This window comes from Oryctolagus cuniculus, chromosome 6 (genome assembly GCF_051225735.1).
Source record: "Oryctolagus cuniculus isolate XC-2025 breed Fujian yellow rabbit chromosome 6, ASM5122573v1, whole genome shotgun sequence".
Lineage (NCBI taxonomy): Eukaryota > Metazoa > Chordata > Mammalia > Lagomorpha > Leporidae > Oryctolagus > Oryctolagus cuniculus.
The window spans coordinates 107,472,871-107,484,558 of record NC_142872.1 but is presented as its reverse complement, the minus strand read 5'-3'; the positions used below and the strand labels follow the sequence as shown (position 1 = coordinate 107,484,558).

Below are 11,688 nucleotides of genomic sequence, written 5' to 3'. Positions count from 1 at the left end.
GATTTATGACAATATGAGCATTGCAAATGAGTGAGGCAAAGATGGCCTTAACTATTGATTCCACCTGTGGAAAAATAAATAACTCAAAGTGGAACCTTACCTCATGTTCTGCATGGAATCTGAGTTTCAACTGGATTGCCGACATAAATATAAGGAAAAGTTATACAACTTTAAGAAAATAATTTAGGAGAATACCTTGATTATTGAAGAGTCTTAAGAGATTTCTTTATCAAGACATAAGAAGCACAAACATTACCAGGAAAATACTGATAAATTCAACTACATCAAAATGAAATGATTTTGACTCACTGATCTGTGATAAATCCACATTTCATATGTGTGTGGGTTTGTGTGGGATATGTCCTCAGTTCCATTTATCTACTTCTCTATCCCTATGTCAACCGCATATTTTTAAATCCCAATGGATTTATAGTGATTTCTGATAAGGAAAATCTCTCAGTCTTGTTTTCTTCTTTAGGAATATTTTGGTTACCCTTTTAAATCTTAAAAAATTCATTCCACAAAAATAACACTGTTGGAACTTATATTGAATTGCTTCAAATCTGGAGACCAATTTGAAAAAAAGTAAAATTACTGTGTTTAATTTCTATCCAAGGATGTGGTGTATTTACCCACTTCTTTCAGTTTGCTTTTACACCTTTCAAAAGAATCTACGGTTTTTACCTTGAAAATCCTAAGTACTTTAAATTGTTGTTACTTTCGTAAGAAAAATGTTTTTCAAATATTTTTTCTAGTTGACTTGTGGTGTAAAGTCAAATAACTTTCTATATAGATTTCACTTAAAGAAATCTTTCCAAACTCTTATTCATTCTTATAATCTTTTGGATTTTCTAAATAGATCTTCCTTTCTTTAATAAACATTAATTAGGTGCCTTCTCTGTTCTAGGTACCATCAAGGGCTAGGGAATTCAGCAATGAATTTGGGAAGCAGAGGAGAAGAGATGAGGAGAGGGGATGGGGAAAGAGGAGGGAGGGAAGGAAGGAATGAAGGGAGGGAGGGAGGGAAAAAGGAAGGAAGGGAGGAGAGAGGGAGGGAGGGAGGGAAGAAGGGAGGGAGGGAGGGAGGGAAAAAGGAAGGAAGGGAGGAGAGAGGGAGGGAGAGAAGAAGGGAGGGAGGGAGGGAGGAGAGAGGGAGGGAGGGAGGAAAGGAGGGAGGGAGGAAGGGAGGAAGAGAGGAGAGAGGGAGGGAGTGCAGGGGGAGGGGGGAGGGAGGGAAGAAAGGAGGGAGAGAAGGAGGGAGGGAGAGAAGGAAGGGAGGGAGGGTGAGCCAGCCCTGCCCTAGTGGAGCTTATATTCTCAGAGGAAGAGACAGACATCTGAAGTAAATATGCAGAATGTTAGATGGCCAGAAATCCTTTGGAGAAAATAGAACAGGACAGGGAAAGATGAGAGTTAGAAAGCAGAGGAGAGGATGATTGATTTTTTTAAATAGGGCAGTCAAAGACCACGCGGAGAGAGAGATTTCTGCAAGGACCTGAAGGGGTGCGTGGTGAGAGGAAGACACCTCAGGTTACAGTTGCAGGCAGCAGGAAGAGCAAGCACAGCGGCTCTGAGGTAGGTGCTTGATGAGTTCACGTTTAGATTTTTTTTTTCCTGATATTTATTTTATTTGAAAGGCAGAGACACAGAGACACAGAGATTTCACATCTGCTGATTCATCCCCTAAATGCCCACAATAGCCAGGGCTTTGCCAGCAGCTCCATCCAGGTCTCCCAAGTTGAGCCATCATCTGCTACCCGCCAGGGTGCACTTTAGTAGGAAGCTGGAATCGGGAACAGAGATGAGACTTGAACCCAGGCACTCCAATATAGGATGAGGAATCCCAGGTAGCAACTTAACACTGTGCCAAATGCCTGTTCCTCTTTTTTATTATTATTTTATTTAATTTTTATTCACATGTTAAATGTGCATTTTTATGAGATACAGTGCAATATCTCAAAACATACACACACAGTAAACTGATCAAAGCCAGATGACTAATCTTTCCATTTCCTTTTATCTGTCTGCTTGGAGCCTACCAGCCCCTCTCATCCAGTGCTCTACATAGTGAGTAGTACATCGCTGTGGACTACAGTCCCCCCAGTGTGCTGTGGAACACAAGACCTTGACTCCTTTCTTGGAGGAACAGCAAGAGGAAGCGAGGCTGGGCAGAACACGAAGAAATGAAGGCAGGGGACGGTGCAGGACCTTGGAGACCATCAGCCTGACACCTTATCCTTTCTAATCTGCAAATTTGCTCTGTCTTTTTCTTATTCTGTATTACTTATGACAACCAGTAGAAGGGTGGTGACAGAGGGCATTCTTGCTTCATTCCTGATTTTGAAGAGTGTTTTCAACATGTCACCATGAATTAGGGTGTCACCTGTAGTGTTTCTGGGGGCATTTTACCAGAAAGTTTTCTTCCCTTTCCTGGTTTACTGAGTTTTATTTCATGATTGAGTATTAAATTTTAACAAATTTTGTTTGCATATAATGATGTGATCCTCTAGAAAGTATGAACTAAATCAACTTATAGTATTAAATCAGCTTTGCATCTTTTTGGATGAATCCAGTATGGCAATGATACTTTAAAAACATGCATATAACAATGCTATTGTTACATAGTACACATATGTATACATAAATGTTCACTTTCATTACTGGATTTAGATTGTTTACAATTTATTTAGGATGATACATTTGAATTCATGAATGAGACTGATTTATAATGCTTGTTTCCTGTGCTACTTAAGGATTTTGTGTAAAGGAAGAAATAGTCCCATTTCCTCTATTTTCTACAAATGCATTTTTTGTTAATCATATGGGTGCTTCTTAAATGGTTGATAGAACCTGCCAGTAGAATTAGTTGAGACAGATTTTTCTTTATAGTGAAATATATGGAAGATTTCTAAATACTACTTATATTTCTTTAATTATTATTGTATTATTATATTATTTAGATTATTCTTTGTCATGTTAAAATAATTATGCTGACTTCACATAAATATTCTGAAGCTTTCCCATATTTTTCTATATTCCAAAAACAGTTTCCATATCTTTGCGGATTTGTGTTCTCTAAAATGTTGGATTCAGTAATATTTTGTGTGTCGGAAGTGTACAAAATAGAATATAATTTTGAACAAGTTTCTCTGTTTTATCTAACCAGTCTTTTGGATTTTCTGTTTCTTTAGATAGATCAATTTTGGTAGCTTATACTTTATTTACCCATTTAATTCAGTTTATTAAATTTATTTTCATAAAATGAAGCAAAATATCTGATAATAACTACTTATTTATTTTGTGTATGTGGTATTGCCATCTTCATTTCTTATTTTCTTCATTTTAATCATTGTTCCTTGAAATTATTGGCTAGTAGTTTATAGTATTTTTAATAACCATAGCTTTCATTTGTTTCCTCAATCTTTTCATTGTTCCTTTATTAGTAGTCATTTCCTTCTGTTTGTCTTGAGTTTGCTTCATTCCTTTATATTGCTTAGATTGGTTATGCCATTCATTACTTCGTTGTCATTTATTCTTATTTGTCAACTTAAATTTTAAGACAATAATTTTCCCTAAATATTTCGAATAATCCTATAGCTTCATATTGCAGGCTTTTATTAATAATGCTTTGTAGATAAGATTCATCAATATGAGATTTGATTTCCTCTTTTATCTGAGACTTTTATATTAATGTTTAGACAATGAGGATTATTGTCAGGGATTTTCATTTTGTGGTCAATTTCTTGTTTCATTGCAATCTCATCAGAGTATGTTGTCTGTGTTCTTACTGCCTTTAGGAATCTATCATGATTTTATTTGTATTAAGATTGCTGACAATCTTTATAATTGTTTCATGGGCTCTTTGGTTTCCATAACCTTACTCATTGTTTTAGGATTTGTCAATCATGCACAGCAACAACCTACTATTACTGTATTTCTGTCTATTTTTCCTTGTAGTGTAGTATGGTTTTTAACTGTATGACTTATGTGATGCTATGTTTATAGACAAAAAGATGTTTTCCGTTGTGGATCATATTATTTATCTCTATAAAATTCCCTCTATTTTCTTGCTAAATTCATTTACTCTGAATTTAGATGTGTCAATCTCTTCTTAAGGCAAATGACTCACCTAGGCTATGTAACAGATATTTGAGAAAAAATAAACCACAAATTTGTTTTAGCTATGAAAAGGACAGCTAGAATTCTAGAGGAAATTTCCATTATAGCTTTCTTCCTTATAAGGAATAAAGCAAAATGGCCCAGTGCCATCCAAACATATTTCTTATGCCCAAGAGAGACAGAGAAGCAAACTGTTATATGATTTTCCCAGAAAGAAATATGGAGAGAATTCTCTTCATGGTTGTATGTTTATTTCTGCTTGAACAAAAATCATTCTATCTTCTTTTAATTATAACAAAATAGAAAATGAATTGTCAGACTGATTAGGACTATTGAGAATATAACAACACTCTGAGTTAAGTTACGCCTCTTCTAGTCTCTCCTTGCTTAAAAATAATATTTTTGAAGAAAATAAATCCGCACACAATTTGTTTACATTGTGTCTTTAGTTACTATTCTTTACCTGTTACTGTCCTGTAGCCAATATTTTCCCCTTAAAGTTGTCACTTTATGATGCCACTATCCTAATCTTATTCTACTGAGAACATCTCCAGTTATTCATTTAGATATATTTGTAAGAGTGGATATTCAGCCTAGCAGCAAAGACAACAGTTAAGACATCTGCATCCTAGATGGAGTTTCTTGATTCAATTCGTAGCTCTGACTCTTGAGCTTTCTGCCAAGGCAAACCTCAACTAATTGGGTTCCTGCTACCCACATGGGAGGCCTGGATTGAGTTTGAAGTCCCTGGCTTTGGTCCTGACACAGCCCTACTCTTTGCAAGCACCTGTGGAGTGAACCAGTGGATGATAGCCCACTCTCTCTCTCCATAAGTAAATTTAAAAATATTTTAAACTTGTTTGTACACTAGCACAAGTACTAGTACAAGAGTACTGCAAAAAATTAGTAGAAAATGTGTGGGGAGCAACTCGGACTATACTGTTACTGGAATTAAGACTTATTCTATACATCTGCTCTCCCACAATATGGTGCTGGGAGAGGAGGAAACAGCTTCTACCCAGCTGCCTCTCACCAACTTGACAAGCTGCAGGACCTGCTCCTGATTGGAGGAGAGCAGCGTACTCGGCATGTGGGTAGCAGAGTTGGGATTGGCGGAAGAGGACTATAAAGGAGGAGAGAGACAACATGCACCAGGAACATCTATCTGAAGGAACACCTGTGCAGCCCCCGAGAGAGCCGGCCGGCGGTGTGCCGCTCCCCCGCGGAAGTGGGGAATGTGGCAGGGGGAACCGCCCTTCCACGGAGGTGGAAGGGACGGTAGCCAACCCGGGAAGAACCAGCAGCAAACCCGGGAAGGGCCAAGCAGACAAAAGAACAGCGCAGGGTCCTGTGTCGTTCCTCCATGAAGAGGGGGAGCGACAAAAATGAAATTTAAAAAGATGTTTATTTTGTTGAAAAAAATTTTAAATAAATGCATCCAAAAGGTCTCTCAAAATTTTCATGGAAAACACTTATTATTGAAAAAAAACTTATGTATATTTCAAAATTATTTTGCAACAAAATGAGTTTTTCTATTATTTCCATCTTTCCACAATTTTTAAAGTCCCCCATAGATAAATTTATTATCTCTTCAATCTTCACAGATTTGTGAGACAGATATTGTCCAATCATTCTTATGATCATGGCAACTCAGGAAAGAAAAGGAAATGGGCTGGCATTATGGCACAGTGGGTCAAGCCACTGCTTGCAATACCAGTACCCCTTATCAGAGTGCCAGTTGGTGTCTCAGCTACTCCGCTTCTGTTCCAACTTCCTGTGAATGCACCTGGAAAGGCAGCAGAGGATGGCCCAAGTACTTGGGTCACTACCACCCACGTGAGAGACCTGGATGAAATTCCTGGATCCTGACTTCAGTGAAGCCCAGTTTGGCTATTGTAGCCACTTGGGGAATGAAAAAAACAGATGGAAGATCTCTCTCTGTATGTCACTCTTCCTTCAAATAAATAAATATATCCTTAAAAACACAAAGAAGGGAAGACTGAGGCTCAGAGGCCTGAAACATGTTACAGATCCTAAGTTCATACATGACAAGGCCAGAATGTGAATCAAATCTGGCCAATTCCAAATCCTTTCCTCTTTCAATACTCTTTGTGTCTTCACTGTACACAGAGAAATTATATAGAAATATTGACAAATTAGCAGTGCTCTGGATTGCAATTGGAGATTTTTATCTCCTAAAAGCTATTTCATGCTTGTAAAAATGAGGATCTATATGTATAAAATGGCACTGAATTATACTTAAGGAAGACTACGAACAGTGCTCTCTATCCAATTTGCTGCCTAATTTCTCCCTTTATATCTAAGTAGACCATTGGGTATCTATAATATTTGGTCTACTTTTTTCCCTAATAGGAAAGCTTCTTGATGCTAGTGTTTTGGTGTTATCTTCACGCCTTTCTCAAAAACCTCATAACAATAGCCAAATGACAGCTATTTCTTCAACTTTGGAAAGTCATCAAGTAATAAATCATATGACAGTGAGTGTATATGGGTTGTAGACAATTGGAATCAGTACTCAGTAATAATGCAAGAAGATAACAAAAACGATAAAATATAAATTGCATAGACTGATGAAGAACAAGCAAATGAAACACAGAAGACACAGTCCCATCATCTTGCAGTATATGACAAGAGGTAAGAAGTAGGTCAAAGTGTCTTGTAGATTTTGCTATCTCCATCACATGAGTGCTACTTTTAAAATTATTCTCAACACTGCATTAATTATGATCAATGGGTTCTTACCAAATAAGTAAGTACATAAGTTTACTGATTACCAAATGATTAAAGTATGTGGTAGGCTATTTGATGATTTCTCTGACCAATGCTATGCAATATGTATTGTTGGGTACCTTAATACAAGACTACAGCAAGCCATTGGCCAACCACAGTGGAGTTTTTCTGTGCCTCACTTCTACTGATGGTAGTCTCATGTTTCAGAATAACGTTGGTCATGATTCACAGATGGAGTTCAATGATGGATTCACAAGAATTGAATCTCTCCTTTTCCTATGCCTTGTACCATTCTCAAATCCTGGACAATAGTCTTACCTATATCACAAATGCCCTCGACACCTATTTGATACCCACACTTGCCTTGTACTTTGTTCTACATAAATATCTTGTCTCTTTCTAGTTATTACCTTTCTAGAATCCTCTGTCTTTTTTTTCTGAGCACATAACATGACTATTCCTTGGAAAATCCACCCTTCCTTCATCTACAAAGAACTTGGTATGAATGAAGCTGACTCAACCCCAGCCCCAGGATTAGACACTTGACCTAGGTATATTCCAGCCAGTGCAGTCCATCCCTCTTCTTACACTGATTGGACTAATGGTGGACATGGACTAATTAAGGTCAATGGAGTTAGTTTCTTTCCATCATAAAAATTTGGGAGGAATGTTCTTTTGGTGTTGGTATTCTGGGAGAAAAGGATCTATAGCTAGGTCATTGTCAACCACCTTCCCCCCTAATGGAACCCAGTGGGAGATAATGAAGCTAGGATAAAGGACTGAAGAGCCAAACAAGGTTCTTCATCATTTCAATGCTGTTATTTAAACCATTACATCCAGCAGTAGCTGAGATTTATCTTTAAACTGCTCACTTAGGGCCGGCGCTGCGGCTCACTAGGCTAATCCCCTGCCTTGCAGCACCGGCACACCAAGTTCTAGTCCCGGTCGGGGTGCCGGATTTTGTCCCGGTTGCCCCTCTTCCAGGCCAGCTCTCTGCCGTGGCCCGGGAGTGCTGTGGAGGATGGCCCGAGTCCTTGGGCCCTGCACCCGCATGGGAGACCAGGATAAGTACCTGGCTCCGCGCTGGCCGTGGCAGCCATTGGAGGGTGAACGAACGGCAAAAGGAAGACCTTTCTCTCTCTCTCTCTCTCTCACTGTCCACTCTGCCTGTCAAAAAAAAAATAAATAATAAATAAAAAAATAAAAAAAATGCTCACTTAGAAAAACCAATTGCTTTTAAGCCCACCCAGAAGTAATCCTTGATACAAGGCTTATAGTACAAGTAGTTTATTTAAGAATTAAGGCCAGAAAATGCTAGTAAGAGAATACGAAAATGAGAAAGGAATAGAACAAAATCTAATAAAGGGTGCAGTATCAAGCAAACTGTCATTTTGGGTGAGTGGAGCTTGATCTTGTTAGGGAACTCCTGGACTTAGTGTAGGTACATGCCTGAGAAAAGAGAGGGCTTGGATGTTTGTTCAGTAACTCCAGTCAATGGTTGATGAATTTACCTAAAGATTCATTCTAGAGTACTTCCACTCTCTCCTACACAAGCCCAGAAAGAACTCACAAGCAAAGAGTGCAGGAAATGAGCAGCCAGACCAGTGAGAATGGAAATGCTAACAAGCAGGAAAGATATTGGTAGGGAGCTGAACAATCAATTAATTCCCTGTCTTCCTTACCTGTGTGTAGATTGGGTTGCTGTCATTCAAACTAGAGCTCCAATGACAAACACACACCAACTAGCTCCTTATGATAAAGAATAAAGAATTTCTTCTCTGGTTCTTTCCTTACACACACGTCCACAGTGAGAGCTCCATGGCTGATCTTTAGGAGCTGGCTTTGTGGTCTAGTGGGTAAAGCTGCCACCTGTGATATCAGCATCCTGTATCAGGGCCAGGTTGAGTCCTGGATGCTCCACTTCTGATCCAGTTCCCTTCTCGTAGCCTGAGACGAGAAACAGAAAATGGCCCAAATACTTGGGTCCCTGCTGCCCATGTGGGAGACTCAGTTGCCTGGCTCCTGGCTTCACGCAGGGCTGTAGCCATCTGGGAAGTGAACCAGCAGATGGAAGATCTCTTTTGCTTGCTCTCTCTCTTTCTCTAACTCTTTCAAATAAATACATAAATATTCTATTCATAAAAAGGGCATATTGTAGCCATTGATTCAAGTAGAGTTTCACCATGTTAAAGAAGAAAATGTCACATAAACAGAGTTATAGTTAACTAGAAACACAAAATACTTTCACATAAGGCCTTGAAATTTATGAGGAAGAGTAGAATGTTCACTTAAAAAGCTGGTTAAGAGAATTTGCTCATAAAAATATCTGTGCAAACTTGTCATGAAGTCATCACACAATCTGTTCTGAAATCCCCTTAATTTAAATTTAACAACCATCAAGGAAATGTTTATCTGCAGAAGTATGAATTATGTCCATTGTCTAAAAATTAAGAATAAAACCGAGGTTATTTTTGTTTTGAGATTTACATTTATTTATTTGTCTATTTATTCATTTATTCATGAGACAGAGAGATGGAGAGACAACAAAGCTCCCACCCATTGATTCATTTATCAAAGCCTGCCATGGCCAGGGTTGAGCCAGGCCAAAGCTGGGAGTGATGTACTGAATTCCTCCTTTCCAGTTTGGATCCCCTTATTTCTTTCTCTTTTCTAATTGTTCTGTCTGGGGACTTCAGTATCATGCTGAACAAAAGTGGTAACATGGGGCAATCTTGTTGTGTTCCAAATCGTCAGACTGATTAGGACTACCCAGAGTATATCAACACTCTGAGTTGTTACACCTCTTCTAGTCTCTCCTTGCTTAAAAATAATACTTTTGAAGAAAATGAATTCTCACACAATTTGTTTACATTTTGTCTTTAATTAATACTTCCAAGACACAGTCCTTTGATTCCTGGCTATCTGCTCAAGTTGGAGGAAGGTGACAAAGGCAGCCTTTTGGCCATCCAGATTGGTCCCGGCTAGTCACTTTTGGCTCTCACAGTCCCTAGGACCCACAGTGTCCCCGGGGTATCCTTCAAGCCCACCCAAGTCTGGCAGTGACACACACCAAAATGAGCCTGACACACCACTGCACAGTTGTCTGCCTAGCGCTGGGCAGGTCTACAGGCTCAGTTTATGAGCACTGACAGGGTAGTAGGGATCTTTGGGCTTCATCAGGTGCCAGGTCTTTGTGCAATAGGCCCAGTTATGAGCTCCAAGGCATGGTCCTAAAATCCTACTCCTGACCTCTCCATGAGGCTGGAGTTTCAGTTCCTGCTGACAGCTGGTGGAGTGGTGGCAGAAGCTGCCTGGCTATGGAAGCTCCAAATACTCACTCCACAGATTAGGGCCTGGGGCCAGGGACTGTGAACTCAGCCCCACTAAATTTTTTAAATTGCATGAGGTTGTCTTACAAGACTGGGTCCCCAAGTTTCTTAGGCTCTTGTTCCCTATCCAAATAGCAGCCCTTAGTTAACTCTTAGGCCCTACTTAGTGTTCAACCCTAGTTCTTACTTTCCTCGCACCTCCCACCCTCTACTTCCTGTGCAAAGCCAAGTCACAGGAGAGGGATCTCAGAGCTTTCAGTACATTTAATGGGATCCGTAGCACCCAGAGTTTGTCCCTCTTGTCATGTTCTCTCAAGGCAATACTTAGGTGACTGAGTTGATCCTACAGTCAGGATAACAACATACTGGTTATTGAGACTAGTAGGGTTGTCTGTAATCCAACCTTACTCCTAGAAGTAAAGCAATTCCAGTAAGTGACTTTTTCAGTACTTGGTATCCACAGAGATAATAAAAAGGGAACCCTTTGTATTTAGACATCAAAACTCAGTGTTCTTGATTTCAAGTAATTAAAAACCACACAAAAAAATTAGTGGCCTGCTAAAAGCTGCCTGTCTACTGAGGGCCAATTTCATAAAAACCTGAATGATCAGACTTGAAAACAAGCCATAGGAGCACTCATGAAAGAAGGTGGTGTTGAGGCAGAAGCAAGGTGGTAGCTGAGTAAGCGCACTGGCAACACCTCCCCAGAGACAGTGTGAACAGCTCTTCACACACCCACTCATCTTCACATGAGCCACAGAAGCCACGTGCCAGACCACAGTGCCTCCCCTTTTATAACCATAAGAAAAGTCACCTTGAAGAAAATAAGAAGGAAAGTGTTGCCCAGGTCCCCCCTACCTCAACTCCAGCATGGTGGCTTCTCTCAGGAGAGGGAGGCCAAGCCGAATCCCAATGTCAGCTCACTTGAAAAATATTTCAAATGTTCATGCCAACTCTCCAATCTTCCCCTCCCATTTTTTTCTATAGCTCTAACTATAGCATGAAAAACTTCTTGGGACTTGGCATAAAGCCCTTTTGTTACCCAAAGCATAGACACTTTAAAACAAAAATAAAGGAAGGACTTCAGGCAAGAGTTAAGTGGAAATTTTTGTGCCATTAGCATTTTATAAGAAGTAGAGGCAGACAAAAATTGACAAAAATACATTTTGGAAACCTGGTGCTATCTACCAAGCTGGATATATGAGGGGGCTTCAAAAAGTTTATGGAAAAATGTGAACTTTCCATTAACTCTTTTAAGATGCCTCATAGTCCTTATTAAAGTGATTCTAGTTCCACGTATTTAACCAACATAAGAATAAGTATATTCACCTAAAGAATGTACTAGAGTGCTTATGGAAGCACTATTAATAATAAACACTAAAAACTGTCCAAATGTCCATAAAGAGAAAAATGGATATAAAAAATGAGATATTCATTTGATGACTACATACAGCAATGAGAATAAATGACAGGCAACACCATGGATGAT

The 11,688-nt window shown here is 39.3% G+C and overlaps 1 long non-coding RNA gene across 1 annotated transcript; it reads left to right on the top strand.

Annotated features, from left to right (window-relative positions):
* The first annotated feature begins 1,331 nt into the window (after positions 1-1,331).
* LOC138850006 (uncharacterized) lies at positions 1,332-4,558 on the top strand. The gene is made up of 2 exons (XR_011389391.2): positions 1,332-1,575; positions 2,035-4,558. It is a non-coding gene; the product is annotated as an uncharacterized LOC138850006 (long non-coding RNA).
* The last annotated feature ends 7,130 nt before the right edge of the window (positions 4,559-11,688 follow it).